Below are 16,558 nucleotides of genomic sequence, written 5' to 3' on the forward strand. Positions count from 1 at the left end.
TCGGGTATTGACAAACACAAACGCAATTTTTATTTTGATCAAAGAAAAAACTAAAAGTTCCTGAAAACAAAACTGACACAAATAGTTTTCTACAGCGAAAGTAATTCATGATTCTTTGTACTCGACAGACCCAACATCCCGTGAAAAAAAAGAGAAATAAATTGGATATTTTTAACTGCAATGGAATCTAAAATGTAGCTACAAAAGCCAAAGGTATTTTGAATTGGAAATACAAGTAGGGACGGTACTCGTCTGACTATTATTATCATCAGAGACCGGACAATTTGCCGTAAGAAAACTTGCCGTACGGATATTTTGCCGCAAGGACATTTCGCCGTAAAGTGTATATGCTTTGTCATGTATAGATTAAAAAAAAAAAATTGAAGAAAGAGTGAGTGAGTGAGTGAGTGAGAAGGGTCGTTATAAATTTCGGTAGTTTACCATATTTTTTATTTATTTTTTTTTTTTATCTTAAACCTTTGTATTATCTACTTTTATCAGTTGAAACTCAAACCCCTACGATTTAAGGTTTGTCCTGAAATCTTCTATCAGTTACATACTCTACACGTCAACATAGGACATGCATGCATCCCACGAGTTCAGGGTCTCCTTCCGAATAAGACTAAGGAATCTTACGATACGTTTTTTCAAAAGGTTAAGGATTTACTCGAGTCCCTAGAACCTGAAAATCTAATGACTGATTTCGAACCAGCTAGTTTTTCTGACATTTTCCCTTCTGCAAATGTAACAGGCTGTTATTTTCATTTCTGTAATGTTTAAAGAAAAGTGACAGACATTGGGCTTAAGGTTCGATATCAAAGTGATTGTGCTTTTAATACAAAAAGCATTCATACCGCCTTCAGACATCATTGATGCATTCATAGAGTTGGTTGATGGCGATGACTTACCACAAGAACTAGTTGCATATTTTGAAACTCATTACATTGGGGGGGAGAGAGGGAGGGAGGGGACCTCGTCGTCGTAGAGTTCCTCCAACTTTTCCTGTCGAACTTTGGAATGTTTATCAAGGAACCTTAGATCAGCCGGCTAATACCAACAATGGAGTAGAAGGGTTCCATCATGCGCTTCCAGCATCTGTGACCAATACGCATCCAAATTTATGGAAACTCGTCAACGTACTGAAAAACGAAGAATATCTTTCTAAAACGAAGATAATCGATGCCGAAAGAGGTGAAACAGCGGTCAAGAAACTCTATGACGAGGAGTTTATAAGCGCGTACTAAGTATTGTCAGAGGTCATGATCAAAACGCAAAACAACATTATTTACGAGCAACTGCTGTGAACATACATGATTATTAGCTTTGAATTTTTTTTTAGAAAACTTTTTAAATAAAGTGTGTGGTCTCCATTTTTTTTTTTATCCTTTTCTTATATATAATTATAATTAAATGAATACATGAAAATCAATGAAAAGTGATAAATATACTTGAAGATAACTATATGAATGTAGTTACATTGATCTCTAAAAGAAATAAGCTAAAAACTAAAATATACATTTTACGGTGAAATGTCCTTGCAACGTTTTAAATATCCGTCACGACAAGTTTCCTCACTGCGGTTGTCCTAGCTCCATTATCATCATTATTATTATATTATTCAGAAGATGAACCCTACTCGTACGGAGCAAGCCCACCAAAGGGGCCACTGACGGGAAACTCAAGAAGCTTCCAAAGAACGTAACGGCGTTCACTCGACGGAAAAGGTACCAGAACGAAAAGAGAAACGCAAAAAGACGAGACATCAGTTGTTAGGGAAACGGATACTCTAACAAATTAATAGATAAATCAAAATAAACAAACGAAATCTGCTCGATTCGGTGTCTTTTCATGTCAGAATACGAGAGAGACAATTGACAAAGTTGCGTTTTTGACCGCTCGGCTTCTCCTCGTGCGGTTGTCCAAGTGCCGCAACTTCTTGAAACGCTTTAATGAGTGACGTTGCTTTGCTCTTTCTCCATAATTATTTTGCTCTGTGTCAGAACACTCGAGTTTCATTCAAGATGTGAGATATTTCGAAACGAAAGCTCGACGAAAATTACGTATGCATTTCTTGGAGGGTAACTTGACGCTCGCTCATAAAAGCTAACCCGTTTTTGAAAGTAAAAAACAGAAAGAGTTTGCGATGATAATAATAATAATAATAATAATAATAATAATAATAATAATGACAGATATCTTTAACGCTATTCTTCCCAGCTGATCGACTGAAGCAAAATCCCTTCTAGAATCACGATTACGTTGTGCTAATATCGTGCGGAAAACAACGGTTCGTGTCGCGTGGATGTCAGCGTCTGACAAACCCTGACCAACGTCGACGCAACGCCAGAATCTGGGGGCGATTTAGGAGTCATTCGACTCGTGAAAACTGGACAGCAAGACGGCAGAAAGTAAGAGGGGACGGAGGTAAAGTAAAACGCTTTAGAGAGAAGTGGCAGCAGCTAAGGGATGTCTCGAACGCCCTACGGTAATGCTTGCAGTGCACCACACGAGTGAACCAGAGGCGAACCTTATGTATGTACCTGATTAAGTGGAATCATTCCGTCAGTTTTGTACTGTGAGATATATTAATACAAATGTACATTATCCTGCCCACAGGAAATACCCGGAGTTGTAGACACACGAATTATGCAAAAATGATTACAGTACGCCCCTTGCAATCCATCATACGACTAACCTCACTGGCATCTGCACAGCTTAAAACGATTACAAATGTTTAACAGATATAATTTCCAATTTTTTCCATGGAATAGCCTAAACAAACGCCCCCAAACGCCGCGTACATAAACCGATGCCTTTTCAAGAGACGAGATCACGCAAAGTAGGCTTTTGGGAGCACTGTCTGAAATGACATTACCAAAAGAAGTGTTGGATACGCTAGTTTAGAATCTGTCGACATTACCAAAAGAGGCCCCGTTTGATTTTGGAAGTGGCCCTCTTAGAGAAAAATGAGTAAAAGTATATTTCTCTTTTTGACTTTGTTTTTTCAGGAGTGGCCCTCAGACTAAAGACCTTGGACGGCCCTGCCCTGCAGTACAGGTTAAAGAGGCTACAGTACCTTTGAAAACTCTCACATACAGGTACTATACAATACAATACAGGCTGTACAGGTTACAGGTACCACACCCGTTAGGAAAGGGTCTAAAACTTTGCACTGAGGGAAGGTCGGTTTCGACGTCTGCCTGTTAGACGAACGTGGACTTGTGCCGGACTGGGATCTTGTTCCTCAGTGTTGTACGCGTTCGATGTCTTTCCGATGATTCCTCGGCGATGCTGGAATACATTTCAACCTGTAGAGAAGAAAAATAGTTAATTCTACTGTAAACAGCTTTGTGTTCTCTCAAATTCTATACAACAGTTGTTCAAACTCAGCAATATATTGTCTATTCATATCTGAATCACCCTTAACGTATAACTGTGTCATTAACTGAAGCAACTGTCAAAGTCTAGAACTTACAGTACTAATAACCATTTGCATTGGCAGAACCAACTACAAAGTTTGCTTTAAAGCAAAACTATTATCATCTCATCTAGTAACACACAGTAAATTCATTATAAAACTCACCAACTCATGAAACTAAGTCCAAACACTTTTTAATGTTGGTGCTGGTGGCTACAATCATAAGTCCTTAAAATAAAATTTACTTTAAATATATTTGTGCAAATGGTGACCGGGTCACGCAGTATTCGTCCGGCTGAATCAAATATACAAAATGGCTTCAATCATTAACGTCTATAGCTATATTAAGGAAAGTACGATGTTAGAAGCTGCAAGGAACCTCACGTAATGCCTACAGTGGACCATACGTGAGGTGCAATGACGGCTATACCCCACTACAGGGCCTAAAGCTATACTGGTCTAATCATGATAGCCACAGCTTTGTCTGTACCTCAATTAAAGTTCACACTTACAAAGAACATACTTACTATACATTTATATTAATCCAGACGTCCCATTCCTTCATGGACTGACCGCCACCCTAATCAAATCTCTCCCTCGCAGACTGACCCAGGAGGAGGTTCTCTCTCGGGGCAAAAACGACACGACTGGGGAGAGTGAAAAAGAAGTTGACACAAGCCGTGATACGGAAAAATAGTCCTCTAAATCAGTTACATGAATGTCTGGGCACCTGTAACTACCCACAATGCAAAAGCAAAGAGGTATGATATCCGATGACTTTGACTTTTGATATGTGGAAATTTATCGTAATATTTACTTTAAAGCTGATAAATTTATAGGAAGGTTCAAAAAAATCTGACGTAAGAATCTGGAATCATGAGGACAATAAAATGAATTCCTGGACGAGGTTGGAATTCAGGTATTCAGGTGCTTAAAAATGAAGTTCTGAAGAGTATATTTGAAACAACGTTCAAAAGTAACTTATTGTTCGTGAATAATTCAACTCTACTAGTGTTCAAATCCCCAGGTCTGGCAGACCCATCTAAAAAACAGTTCGCTTTATAAAAACCATCTTCATCTTAGCTACCGATGCTCAGTGAATTCGTTATAAAACCTCAGCAACTCAAGAAACTACGCCTTAAAAGCATTTCATTATAGTTTATGCTGGTCGCTACAATCGTATGTCCCTAAATTCAACCGTCCTTAAAATTTCACATCGTACAATTGGGGACTGGGTCAAGACGTGGTCGTCAAATAATATCCGCGGGTCAGACATCTGGCCGAATCGAATGCGATACAAAATGAGTAATTGAAAACCGTTATATTATGATACTAAAACCTAAAGGTATATATACTTACGAAACAACTGCATAAATCAAGATGGGGTCCCATTCCTCCGTGGACCGACAATCAGCCTGATTCATTCTCGCAGACTGACCCGAAGGAGGTTCTTTCTCGGGGCAAAAACGACACGACTGGAAAGGGTGGAAAAAGTTAACGGACATTTGGAAGAGAGGAAATTGATGAAAATAAATTAAAAAAATAAGAAAAATAAGCCTCTTAATCAGTTACAAGAATGCCCGGTGTCTGGAAACCTACCACTACCCACAATGCAACAGCAGAGACATCATATTCAACGACTTTGACTCCTGATACACGGAAATGTATTTTAATATTGACTGGAAACCACATAAATAAAAATTGAGCTTAGCAGAAATCACCGGAAAGGCCAACAGTCATATATAAGAAAGTCTAAAAGAAGCTGACTTAAGAATTTGGAATCGTGAGGACAATAATGTGGATTCCCGGACGAGGTTGGAATTCAGGTAGTTAGGTGCTTAAAAATGAAGGCTCTGAAGAGGCCTATATCTTGTTCACCAACTTATCACGAATGACAGCAAGGGGGCATTGATAGGAACCTTAAATTGGGCATCCTTTAACCAGACATTAAAGTATGTGTGAGGCAGGTCAAGAATCCTAAATGGAAAATTCAGAGGATGTTTGAAACGAGTTTCAAAAGTCGACAACTTATTGTTGGCGAAGAATTCAACTCTACTAGTGTTAAAATCCTTAGCTATGGCAGACCCATTTACAAAACAGTTTGCTTTAAAGCAAAACTATTATTATTCTATCCAGTAATGCAGAGTAAATTCATTATAAGACCTCACCTACTCGTGAAACTAAGTCCAAACTCTTCTTTAATGTTGGTGCTGGTGGCCACAATCAGCAGTCCTTAAAATAAAATTTACTTTAAATATCATATTCGTACAAATGGAGACTGGGTCACACAGTATTCGTCTGGCTAAATCAAATATAGAAAATGGCTTCAATCATTAACACCTATAGCTATATCAAAATAGAATAAAAAATATACCATTTTAGGCCCATGAAAAATTGAGAGTAAAAGTTTACAAAGTTGCACGTACAATATAAACAAACGTCAAATAAACACGAATATAAAAAATATGGCGGTAACGCAAACATCTTTAAATATTAGCAGCCTCTCCGACTGAAAGGCAACAAGGCCATTCAGCACTTTTAATAAAACATGAATAGAGGAAAGTGCTGGCCAGCGCATCACATCAGCCCCTCAACAAGCGCAGGACGCTGATGCTCTGCGCAGCAAGGAAATATCTAAGTGGGTCGCATAAGCAGAAATCCAGTTACTCGCCTATTCCGAAACAATTCTCTCGTTCCAAAAATGCAGCAAATATGCCGTCAACTATCTCAAAAATGTTTTCAAGAATTCAATTTGTTCTTCCTCGCAAAACATCAAGTATCTACGGAAAGCGACAGACAAATCTTTTCTTGGAATGCTTGTGTGAAAAAGTGGCAAACGTAAGTAGCAAAACTTAATACAGAATGATTGTACTCATTCTATTAATAGACCAAAGCGTTATCGACAATGGATCTGCAAATGTATTTGCTGAAATCTGTCATCTACAAAATTGCAGATGGTTGGAAGGACATCAACTTACAGAGCCCGTGGCACACTTAGAACCCTGTCCTGAGTGACAAAGAGGGAATGACTGCCTTCCAAAGCCTTGATGTTGACAATTTTCAAGCTCAACTCATCACAGGACGCAAGAATATTCCCGAGGATGACGCGCGCGAGTGACAACTGCGGCGATCCTGGCTTCCAACTTCTGTCCAAAAGTGATACCTAATGCATTGATACAGATGAGATGGTGGAGAAAGTCCCTTAGGACAATGAAAGCATCAAAGGCAAGTCTGCAACACGACCAGCACCTTCGTACAAACACGAGGACGTCTTCGATACGTTTGTCGAAACTGGAGAATCGCAATCATCAACCACAGGGCACTGGAGTTTGCCGAGGGCATTCGAGAAATTCTGCGGATGGTGACAGTACTTGAATTAACATAAAGGATTCAAAAAGATAAAATCCAAAGCCTACTGACATTTGAAAAAGTTCCTATCTCGACGCTGATAAAATCAACACCTCTATACAAATTCAGAGCAAATAACTTCCATACCTGAACCGGCACTAGTTAACAAAAGTACTCTATGAGGAATCATTATCATTTTTTGCCACTGGTACAATATTTTTCTAAAGGTTCCTTGCAAATGTACCTACAAGTTTCAGCTCATTAATTAAGACCCTTTCTGACTCAATGTCTATATGAAACAATTAGGTTCTTGCGATTAATTTTACAATATAAACAGTAACGTCCAAGAAACATCAGAAGGGTCGACTTCTTTTCAGACCGATTGCAGTTTTCTATTCCACAGGTTCGTACCAGGAACCTTTATAGTTGCTCTATAATACTTGTTACTGTAGTTGCAAGTTTTCGATCCCACCATACGTGAACTGCGGTCCTTTTCGGACCTCTGACAAGGACTGACTTCAGCAAAATCAAGACTTAATTGATAAACAACTTGAGGCAAGTCCCCGTGCTGTGATTTCCTTCGTTTTGCGCACGATTATTCCGAGCGTCTAACGATGACTCACCTCTATCTCTGAAAATGTTTCGCTTAATTTACAGAAAACTAAACCTAATGCTACCAGGAAACTAAACACTCGTTATGGGGCTTTCTAAATCGTCAAAGCCTTCAGGATGTGTACCTTTAATTTGAGATTGCGCAAAGTGGCAGTCCCTGCTACCTTATAATGCAAGCTACGATTTAGATCACCACAAGAAGACTTTAACTGTGAATTTCCACACATGCCTTCAGTGCTTGCATTGCAAGCGCCTGGAGAATGGCTGGTAAAATCTAAGGAGAATCCACTGATACTGGTCCCAAGTACGTAACGGAAGGCTTTCTTGGTGTTTGCAACGAGAGAGCGCTCCAGTAACATTACGACGGAGGAGGGAGACTGAATTATTCCTTCAATAAGGACATCAACTGCGTATAATAAACAGACGCCAATATCCTGTATTTAAATCACGCGAAGCTACTTACCAACTATTCGCCTGAACAGCGAGTGTCGGTACGCCATGTCCACCTGGCCGCGCCCTGACAAACTCGGGGTCAGCTAGCTACCAAGGACACAGGGTTAAATCCACTGGGAAAATATGGACCCACTGGAGACATGACGACAAAAATTAATGTTATTCAATACAAAGTCTATGTACTCATGGCTAATACTGCTTTTTCAACTATCTACCCCTGAGGTACACCTGAGGTACACCTGAGGTGCCAAGGTTATGCAATGACCCAATTGTTTTTCAGTGTGTGTTAGAGGAGGTTGATATTTAACAGATTATTCAGTTTCAAAATGTACGAAAACCACTTTCGTTTAATTACTGCCATACATTCAGAACCTTGACGATGACCTGCCCGATTGTACCCACTGGGTTATCGAAAAATGTCTAATTCTTGTCACCTTTTAACTATGGGTTCCCTGTCCTGCCATCAAACAAACCTGGCTTAGAAGAGTAAGTTCGAACATTGCGTATTGCTTTTTATATCCAGTAATTGATTCAATTACTAATTTTATTTAGTGTTTTTTGTTCAAAATCATAAATAAAAATTCACGCAGAGCTGTTATTTGAACTATACTGCTTCTTCGTTGTGTACTTTGCATGAGAGGATTTAATTCCATGGACTCTTGCTATGTAGGGTCACGGAATGGAACGGAATATAAAATTTAGGCTTAAGGCCAACCACTGGGACTTACGAGGCCATTCAGCGCTGTAAGGGAAACTGAGAGAGGAAAGGAGGTTTTAAAGACGTGACAGAACAGAGTTGCACTCCAAAACAATCGTCAGGAAAGGTGCAGTAAAAGGAATGAAAGGGGTTGCAGCTAGGGGGACTGCCCCCCCTACGGGGTACGTCGGTTCACGAATTGTCTACCCGTTTGCGATTCCTCGTATTAAAAGCCAGCTATTCAGCAGTACACCTAAAGTCCCTACAACTCAAATCATTCTACCCAGAATGAGGAATCAGGTTACGCTCCATATTCAGATATTATATGGCCTGCCCAAACTGGGTCATCCCAGATGCCCAATCCGTTGCCGTGGTCGAGGTCTTCCAAAGCACAGCTTTTGCTTATCATCGTTTATTTAACTCTTTTTTTAATTTTATTTTCACTCTTTTTAAGAATTATATTTGGTTTCTGCTTTGTATAAACGTTTTACTCTCCAATTTCTCGAGGTGGTGTTCGTTCCGTACAAACACCAAACGTGTCTGAATTTGAAACCGTACGTCCAATCAGCCTCGATGCGGCAATGCCCGCTGTAAAGACCATACACAAACAGCAATAACAGCAGCTGCAATGCTGTAAAAACACCGCTGGATGCATTTACAAGGGCCCACAACGCTCTCGGCAACGAAAACGTGGCACTGACCAAGAGGGGGGACTATTTTGAAAGCAAGTGACGACACGTAAGTTGGTTTTACGAAATTCAGGCTGCCAAGCCAAGCTCTTGGGCATTCAGTGCTCAATAAATAGAGGGAGTTGGAGCGGCTGGACAGCAAGGTGAAGCAATACAGAAAATAAAGGATCTAAAGGTGGAGTATGAAGATGGGTAGCTGAAATTGAGGTAAAATAAAAAGCTAAAAAATGGGTGCATTTGTAGACTAACGGGAAGTTGAATATACTCTTTATTAATACCTAAAGTTCGCCTCATGAGGTGTACTGAAGGCACTGTCTTCCTCCAAGGGTGACTATTAAGAAGAGTCAAGGCAAGTGCGTGAGAGAATCACATCAAGCAGAAATAATATACAAGCACGGGACGCAAAAATTACCAGCGAGACGGTTCCGCTCCCTCGGAGAAAAGCAACGACCGGCTCGACCAAATAAGAAGGGCGGCAATTCAGGCCGAAGGGCAAGCACTGGGGCCTGAGAGGTCATCCGGCGCCGAAAACGAAATGGAGAGTATATAGCTGTGACAGGCAACATTCTCCTTTCCTGAACAGACCCTGTAAAATATTTAGGTCTGTTAATTTTACGAACAGAAAAAATGAAAATGGTGCAGCTAGCTAGTCCCAGGCTTTAGTTCAATTCAAAATGTGCGGTATTAGTGCATCGCCTCGAATGTAATTATTATTGTTATTCAGAATGCGAACCCTATTCATGGGGGACAAGAAGCCCACCAAAGGGGCCACTGACTCGAAATTCAAGCTTCAAAAAGCCGTGGTGTTCATTGACAAGAGGTAACGGAAGAAAAGATCAATTATTAGAAATGATAAACAAATTACCAAACTAATAAATATATATATACAAATATAAATTATCATTAAAATTAAACCTATGGAAGAGATATAAGGCAGCATTCCTAGTTTAGCGACACGTGACTGATCCCGGAACCTGAACTAGCTGTGCGTTCGTTACTGTCGTCAGTGTGTCAAGTAGTTTGACCTGACCACTAAGTCAAAACACTTCTGACGATGGTCCACCTCTAAATATGAATTATCCAAATACTATGAGGAACGATTATAACAAACGGCAGAAACGACCTACAAATCGAACTCAAAGACTCCCTCTGAAGCACCTGACTTCCCCACCTAAGCTATGAAACAGAAACACTGAGGCATTAATCATTAGCGCACTTCTCTGGGGAATAAACAGAAGCTGCGTTTAGGTACAAGACTGAACCGACCAGGCTGAGACGGTCACAACAGGACACTGTTTAGTATAAATTAATGTCAGGATGGAGTGTCATCAATCGGCGACCTTTATCTTACGCAGACATATTGCAGCTTTGCTGGAAAAATCATTACATGTTATTTATCGGCCAAATCATCACGATGATTTTGCTAAACTGCCTTTCAAGTGCGATGCATATTGCCGACGAATCCTTCCAACTGAGTGAGCGTCAGTCAAGTAGTTCACCTTAGGGCTAGAAATTATACGGCATTCATTGAACCTCACTCAAATTTCCACGTAGAGCCACTCTAAACGCTCTCCGAGTCTGTCGTTGAGAGGTTCTTCTACACCTGCCAATCTGCGACCCCTACCTTCCTTTCACCCGTCCCTGAAGAATACCCGTCACTAGACGTCTGACCAGTGGTCCCCGATTCACCAGGGTCCAGTTGTAAGACACTGCTGTTACACCTTGACACAGCGGAATACACCAGAGTAAAGGGAGTATCTTAAGCCGCACTGTCCAAGTTAGCGAGGCAGCTCGTATAACTGAAATGATAAGTCTTTTAGCCTTGCAACCCAAGTATTCTCAACTGACAACTGTCACTCGACACGCCCACAGACAGCCACGCTTGCAAGCCAGTCTTACGCAAGGGCCGTTTTACAACAGGGAGAGACACGACAACCAATTAAAATGCAAGGAAAATCGTATTAGGGTCGTAATGCACTGAGTCTTCGCTTGAACTTTCGAAGACGTTCCAACCGCACGGCGTCCGCAGGGAGACTATTGCGTTATGAGGACATATGCATCAGCTAGGATGACACAGCCATCACGAATAACAGCACAAACGACAGATAAAGTATAATACCAAAATGTGCAAGAGTTGCGTATTGTAATTTATACAGTCTCCTCTATTTTATTTTATTCTCAGGGCCAACAGAACTTGTCCCTTGTAAAGACTTTAGTATCAAGGGTCCCAAAACCTGCAAAAAACCAGATGTGAGTGTCAGGTCTGGACACCATTAAAATGCGACCAATTACTCTCTCTACCGTCGATCGCTTTTGGAATTGTAAATGACGGAATATATTCCCTTCCTGAATGATAATTTAGGGTTCCAATAAGACGAGGGGGATTCAACCAGCCCACAGGACTGAAAATGTGAGGAGAGAGAGAACGAGAGAGGAGTTGTGGGCAGAAAAATGAGAAACGTTTAGTAAAATTGCATTACTATGTTTCTGAAGGACAATTTTGTATAACATTATACATTATACATTTATACTAAAATGTGATCGAGGTAACAGACTCCTCAGCCTGCTGCAACGCAGCAATCGAGGAACAGCTGACCTGGCAACGAGGAAAGGCCCTTTCAGAGTGTTCCGAAAACTCTTCCCTCAAGACGAAGATATGTCAGCCATAACACCCACGACCATCTAATCTGCAACCCCCAAAGGTTCTACGTCACGTCAGTTGCTCTCACACGTCAGAGAAATAACAGTGGAAGAATGTTGTACGGCAAATTGACCCCGACTGCATTGCAGTCTGACTATAATGTTAAATGTCTTCCATGAACTGAATGACTTGAAGACGTCCGCTGATACTAACAGCCTTCAAATTAACATGTTAATATTACCAACTTCCGTTTCATTATCAGGATCCAATGACAAGAGTTCATCGCAACCTCCTCTCAACGACGTTTCGAAAACGTCAGAGGCACCTCCAAAGTGGCCCGTCACCGGCCATCAGAATGAGATATAGAATTTAGGCCAAAAGGTGGCTGAGACCGATGAGGTCATTCAGCGCTGAAAGGCAACGTGAGAGTTAAGAGAGGCTTGACAGGTGTAACAGTTGCTTTAACGAAACAGCTGTTTTGAGAGGGAGGGAAGGAAGATGGAAGAAAGGAATATAGAAGGACAGTAAAAGGAGTGAAAGGGGTTTGTGTAATGTCTCCCACACCTGAGACAGGGTCAGGACCAACCCTGACCTCACTCCTGCACCTGCTGAGGTTAAATTTAACCTAGAATCATTTTCCTTGTTCCTGACTCTTCTCTGATCTGAAATGACAAGTGTTTATGGCAAAAAAAATCTGCATAATCACTAAATTATGCAAATGTTTTTCGCAATTGCATATGCCCTTTGGATGTCAATGGATTAACGAGCTTATTCCAAAATTATCAAACCATATAATAATAAATATGTTCATAGTTATCCATAAACTCTCCAAAATTATCAAACCATATAATAATAAATATGTTCATAATTATCCATAAACTCACCAGTTTCGATCGTTCAATCCAGTCGGACCGCGAAGGCTGGATAACATCGTACCGCGACGTCAACTTCCATTTCTCGATGTCAAAGTTGGGGTCTGACCACTTCATTCTGAAGTCGTTTCTCTCCGAACTTCATTCCGAAGTCGTTTCTCTCCGAACATGAGCGGAACAACAGCATGTCTTCGAGCGAAGCCTCGCCAATAAACCTGAAAATAAAGGTATATAAATTACTTATTCACGAGAGATTTGATACAAAATTTAATCTATAAATAAATAAGTCTTAATTGCAAGGAAATTGTGCTTTGCAATTCCTCCGAGGAAATGATGTCCATTAACCGAAGTTTGTTATATTGTGGCAAAAACAATCGTTATTATTGACCTCTTTCGTTCAAAGCTAAAACAATCATTAATAATGTATCCTTCTATACAATATTTACCTCAGCACTTTAAATGACCATAATAATAATGCCTAACGCAACTAATAATAATTAGTTTATTATGTTAATTCCTGACAGTCTAAATAGCCTACAATCTTGCCTAATAACCTACAATTCTGTCCGATAAAAGACTTTAACAGCCATTTGTCTGTTAAAATAGCAAAACTATCTTAAAATATCCATGCCTACTGGCTTATAGAAAGTACCTTAATTATTATATTTTGCTTATTAGGTTATTAATGTAATAACCTCTGGAATCCACAGATGTATATTTTTAATGCAGTTTTGAGTATATTTATATAAATATAATTTAAAAAATACGAATATATAAGATTTAAGGTCATGATAAAATACGCTATTCGTCCTTGACCTTGAACCCCAAAGTTAATATGATTTAATGCTTATGAATTTGTTATAGTGACATAACTGCTGTTAATAATTACAGTTGAGGATTACAGTTGTGTAATTTGGTCATAATTATGCAAATGAGTCACTCAAATCATCAATGAAAGTCTATTTTTAAGCTTAAATATGAGACGTTTCTATCCGCCATCATGTCCTTGACAGAGAACCCATCAACTTAATACGATTAACTTGAAACTATAAAGCCACCTGGCCGTTAATTACAACCCAGGCGTAATTATATATTAACCGGCGTTATTATCTAATCACCTGCGTAATCACAATCAAATTATAAAATGGAGTCACTTCATAATTGTATATTTATGTCTCGGGATTCAATATGGCGGAGGTAGAGCCGGCTCCCCCTCCGTCCTGTCAAACCCGCCGGTTTTATTCCCGTTTTCACTCGAATTAATCACTTTTATCTTATTTTCACGGCATTTATTTAATCCAGACATATTTACACGTACTTAAGCGTGGATAAACTTGAGTTTTAGGGGGTAACGGGGCCAAAAATAGTCAAAATTGTCAGGACACTTTCGAGTGATAACCTTCTCCAACCACACATGTAAACAAACTGTGACGTCACGGGGTGCGGAGATGGTTGCTAGGCAACGGGAGAAGACGCGGGAGAGACATCTTTGGAAAGTCTAGATAATTAAAAAGACGAAATACGGAGATAATAAAGGCATTCAGAGTTAATTAATTATAATAATTATGTTTAATAATTAATAATAGTTACAATTATTGTAATTATTTAATCATACGCGAGCGCGCGAACACGCTACAGTCATCCAAAACTTTAGAAAGATGGATCCCCCTATGCTATCATACTCGCCAGCCGTCGTACAAACGCGGAGGAAATCAAAAGCAAATACGAAGATAATTAAGATATTCCGATCGATTATGCTGTAAAAATATAAGATAATAATCAATGATAAATTGATAATTAAAAAGTATTTAACAGTGCGAGCGCGCGAACTCGCTAGAACCACTCGAAAACGTTAAAGAATGGTACGGAACATTTTGCCGAGGCCAAGCCCTCCATAACTTTCGAATTTGAGATATTGACGATAAATATGAAATATTATAAAGTTTATGGACGATTAATGACTTATAAACTTCGTGAATTAATAATATTGAGAGGTTTAAACATCATAGACTTATTTTAGCCAAATATTAAACGTTCTTCTTCTTCTATTTCTCTTCTGTAAATTGATTCCGCCTTTATTTCTATATATCTATATATAACATGTTTATCTGCGCTCCTATATTTTCATTGTACTATATAATTAATTTAATGAATTTAAAACGTAAATAAAAATTAGTTTTTGCTGTAAAATAGTAATTATTTTCAATTCGAATTTTCAATTTAAGAAAACTCGTGGCCAAACACTTTTGGAAAGTTTAGACAAATATAAAACGAAATTCGAAGATAATAAAGACATTTAGACTTAATAATTTATAATATTTATAAAGATTAATTAATAATAATCACAAAATTTAAATTTAATTGACATTACGCGCGCGCCAGCTCGCTACAATAATGACTTTAGAAAGATGGCGTCCCTATGCCAACGTTTTAGGGGTCGAGTGACAACGAGCCTAAAAAACCTAAAATATATGAAATCGTAATATATTTTATGGCATATAATTGAGTCGTTTTCATTAAAATTTCATATATATTTATTATCCTATCCAAAATTAATATCCTACGTCATATCTATGATATTAAATTTCATATAAGTATACGTAGGTAACTTCATTTAGGCTCGTATCTGAATTATTTTAATTAAATGTTGATTTTTTTAAATATCATATTTAGTATTTAATATGTTTAACATTAACATTCTACGTGATTAACTTTAGGTTCGTCGTTTTTACGAAATTCATGGGGCCTGCGACGCTATAGCCACCTATTGGAACTTTAAATAACTAAAATAACAAAAAAAAAATAAAAATTAACAATAATTTCTAACTGGCAACTTTGTTTGTTTACACAAACATCTAACCTTCGAATTTACGTAAACAAAAATTAATATTAATTATGTAATATAACAGATATGTTAAATGAATGTTTTAGTTTCATCTGAAGTTAAAATTGGTTGATTTTTGATGTTGAATTTGTTAAAATAAATCAAAATATAAATATTTTTAAGCAACTGTTACCACTTTGGGGTTGTTTAAGTATATAACTATTGTCAAAGCTTTAAATATTTGGCATATAAAAAATATTTATATATAATTTTTTAATGATAAATAAATAAAATATCAATATAATATATTCATTTATATAAAAAACGATCATTAATGAAGTATTTTGATCAAAAACAAAAAAACCTAAAAGGTATTTTCTTATAGATGTCTGGTAAAAGTAACATTCAGACGAATATTGAAACCTGACACGTAATTTAAATTAAAACACAATAAATCATCCTATCAATCAATAAAGAGACGATGAACAGACATTTATAGGATAAAAGAAAGTATATATAAGTATTAAGTAAGTATAAAGTTAGATTTTATGTTAAAATTAGATATTTTTAGGGATAATTACTTAAGTTGTATTGTAAAATATTATCTCGTCATCATTTAGAGGGAAAATGGGATATTTTATGAATGAATGATGACGTCACTGGCCCCTGAAGTACTATTGGTTTCCATGGCAACAAAATTTTGTTTACAAATTTCAAATCAAAATTTATCTGTTTTGGAAATAAAATCTGAACAATAAAAATTAATATTTATATAAATAAATTCTATGTACATTTATTTTTAATTTTTATTGTTATATAACTCTTTAAATTGCCTAATTTATCAATAAAAATATGAGTTTATCAGATCGTTACTCACGCCATGTGGTTACACTGCTAAAATGTCGTCTAAACGAAGGGTTAAAATGGCAACTTTAAATCAAATTTCTCGTTATTTACTTCGATAATTAGGTTATTTTATCGATTTAAACGACAGTATTTTGTAT

At 38.0% G+C, this 16,558-nt stretch overlaps 1 long non-coding RNA gene across 2 annotated transcripts; it reads right to left on the minus strand.

Moving 5' to 3' along the window:
* Positions 1–7: 7 nt before the first annotated feature.
* Positions 8–14,530, minus strand: LOC136838308 (uncharacterized). Of its 2 annotated transcripts, none has more exons than XR_010852929.1 (5): positions 13,849–14,530; positions 12,743–12,945; positions 4,778–4,893; positions 3,946–4,065; positions 8–3,308 (listed from the first exon to the last, which is right to left on the minus strand). It is a non-coding gene; the product is annotated as an uncharacterized lncRNA (long non-coding RNA). The 2 variants fall into 2 exon arrangements; XR_010852928.1 differs by having other exon boundaries at positions 14,049–14,525.
* Between the last annotated feature and the right edge of the window lie 2,028 nt (positions 14,531–16,558).

This window comes from Macrobrachium rosenbergii, unplaced genomic scaffold (assembly GCF_040412425.1).
Source record: "Macrobrachium rosenbergii isolate ZJJX-2024 unplaced genomic scaffold, ASM4041242v1 60, whole genome shotgun sequence".
NCBI classification, from domain to species: Eukaryota; Metazoa; Arthropoda; class Malacostraca; order Decapoda; family Palaemonidae; genus Macrobrachium; species Macrobrachium rosenbergii.